This window comes from Poecilia reticulata, linkage group LG19, assembly GCF_000633615.1.
Source record: "Poecilia reticulata strain Guanapo linkage group LG19, Guppy_female_1.0+MT, whole genome shotgun sequence".
NCBI classification, from domain to species: domain Eukaryota; kingdom Metazoa; phylum Chordata; class Actinopteri; order Cyprinodontiformes; family Poeciliidae; genus Poecilia; species Poecilia reticulata.
Window position 1 is genome coordinate 2,443,464 of NC_024349.1, and position 2,505 is coordinate 2,445,968.

General features: G+C 42.6%; 1 long non-coding RNA gene across 2 annotated transcripts in view; it reads left to right on the forward strand.

Moving 5' to 3' along the window:
* The first annotated feature begins 1,032 nt into the window (after positions 1–1,032).
* Positions 1,033–2,505, forward strand: part of LOC103481116 (uncharacterized) — a 5,950-nt gene continuing 4,477 nt past the window's right edge. Inside the window, exons 1-2 of one of the 2 annotated variants that reach the window (XR_001777632.1) lie at positions 1,033–1,234; positions 1,387–1,614. This is a non-coding gene — a long non-coding RNA (uncharacterized LOC103481116). The remainder of the gene's footprint in view (positions 1,235–1,386; positions 1,615–2,505) is intronic. The other variant, XR_001777633.1, reaches the window with a different exon arrangement.

A 2,505-nucleotide genomic window follows, 5' to 3' on the forward strand; every position in this document is an offset into this window, starting at 1 on the left:
AAAAACATATCTTCACACTTTAATTTTTTATAATAGTTATTAGAAAGAGTTCGGCACTGAAAACGTCACTGAGGGTTTTCTTCGTACCGTTAGAAAGTTTTGTATTGTGAAAACAAAGATTAAACAGCGACTAAAAACAAACTAAAACAGACACTTTTTAGCTTTTCGCTTTCTAAAAACATTTAAATGTGCGTCTATTCTTTCCCTTCCACTTCATAATGAATCAAATCTGAACAAAGACTCATAAAAGTTTGTGGAAAACTTCACAGGCTCTCCAAAATGTTTCATCCTAATAATAAAAAACAACAACACTAAGCTCCAAATTTCTCCTTTAAGTAAATATAAACTTTAACTCACCAGTTTCTACTTTTAAGTACTACTGGTTTGGGCTGCAGGAATGATAATAACGGACAGTGCTGCTTGAATTACTTGCAAGCGCTGCACTCCGTAGTAAGTATGGCACTGGTCCATGACTGTGTCATACTTTACCACCTGGAGTTATGAAAACTTCCCTTGCACAAGACTGTAAACAGGTATCAAAATGTGAGTCACTGCAGGCGTGAGCTTACCCTGCTTGTCATTAGCTTCATTCATGCCTGTGTAGCTCCTGATCGGTCTGTCTGCATATTCATGCATGACCCCGTAAAGTGACCCTGACCTGATCCTCCTTACTTCTACACACACGTGCACACAACCTCATATACTGTTTTTGTTCCCCATATAAACCCTGCACACACACACACACACACACACATCTTTTTCCTTTTCCCCTAAGACAATTGTGTTGCTCATTCTCCACTATTGTGGAAGTCAGTCATTTCCACATGTGTGCTGGCCATAAAACAGCAAAGAGCCGACTAAAAGCATCCCTTTCCTGAGTAGCAGGGTCACAATTGGTCTCGTATAAACACAGGACACACCTTAGCCCAACAGTTTTCACATATCCTTCTGCTTCTGACCCGTTCGGTGGCAAATAAAGAAGCCTCGCTTTAATTAACCGTCTCTGTTATCTTCCGAGATGTTTTTCTCCGAGACACCAAGTTTTATAGCAACGCTCCAGACCGCATCTGGTGTCTTTTGTGTCCCCCCAACGTGCCTCGCGTTGGGTTTCCTGAGCATCGTCATGACAACAGTGAGCATGGTGGCCTTTGAAAACAATACTCCAGACACAAGTTGAGAGAAGTGTGCTGGCCCGAGGAGGGTTTAAGCGCTTCCTAAAAACTTCAGACTCTCGGTAAGTTTCCTCAGAAAACGCAGAGAGGTGTCAGACACGGCAGCAAGAAGCGTGCATTCATTTTCTTACCCTTACTTAACGAAGAAAGTTGGTCTTTACGCCTTTTCCCCGGGGCTGTTCTTGCCTTGGCTTCCTGTCTCTGTCTCCTTTAGATTTATTTTCCGCAGCCCAACGATAATAAAAGGCCTGCTTCTCTGCTTTAGTGTGTAGTTATCCCCGTAGAGGCGCTGCGAGTCTCAAACCATGTGTGAAATCAGCGTCCAGCCGTGGGGCAACTTCCTCCACCCAGACTCATTCTCTTCTCTTCTCCTGCCTGCTCCTGCCAGGGGATGCTTTACTTTACTTTGCTTTGCTTTGCTCCGCCTCGTTCAACACTAAAGGTAAATCACTGCCATCTAACAACCCTACGTTTTTCTAGACTAAATGACGAGAGCATGGCTCTTTTCCAACTCTATCCTGTACCACTGAAATCTCCTAAAACTGGAACTAAAGAGCTTAAAGCTACTTATAAAGACAGATAGATTCATTTAGAAAACAGTTTTACACCTACAGCACAACATGCCGTGCTCAGATTTTTTCTGTATTTATTTTGTTATTTTGTTGTAAATCACCATTTAATCAAGGTAAAAACCTATCGCCCCCCCCCCGACCCCCAAGAAAAGTTTCTATTCGGGTGACGTCACAGAAGTCAAAATGGTGCATTCCATTTCCAGTATGAACCCGGAAATTCCGACTTCCCTTTCGGAAAAATCAACTGGAACGCACCGCATAGTTGGACTTCCCACAATGAAAGTGGGAGCAACTCCCAGTTACAACAACCCTCAGTTACGAATTTAAAGGCTTACTTGGCGTTTCAATATGGCCGCTAAAGTTAATATGTCAACAGTGTATTCTTATGAAAAGTAATGCAATGTTTGCAACATGGACGTCGCCATGTTGAAATCCCAACTTCCCCAACTATAGCCAAGTTTCCATCAATGGTCTTCATGCACATTTTGAAGTATCGCATTAGACGAGGTTGGTGGAAACGGCAAATTTAAAATTAATTTTGCCAGATGTTTATGCTTATGTGACCAGTGGATTTCTGCGTTGTGTGTGTTGTGTGGTGATCAGACAAACCACAAGACATCAAGTCTGGGTTTGGGGGCGGTCTCCGTTTATTTAATCTGTCAATCAGGAGATATTAGCATTAGCACCTAGCATGTGCTCCAGTTCTCCAATCCGATCTCTCCTCAATGGAACGAATAACAAAAGGGCCGCTAATCAAGACA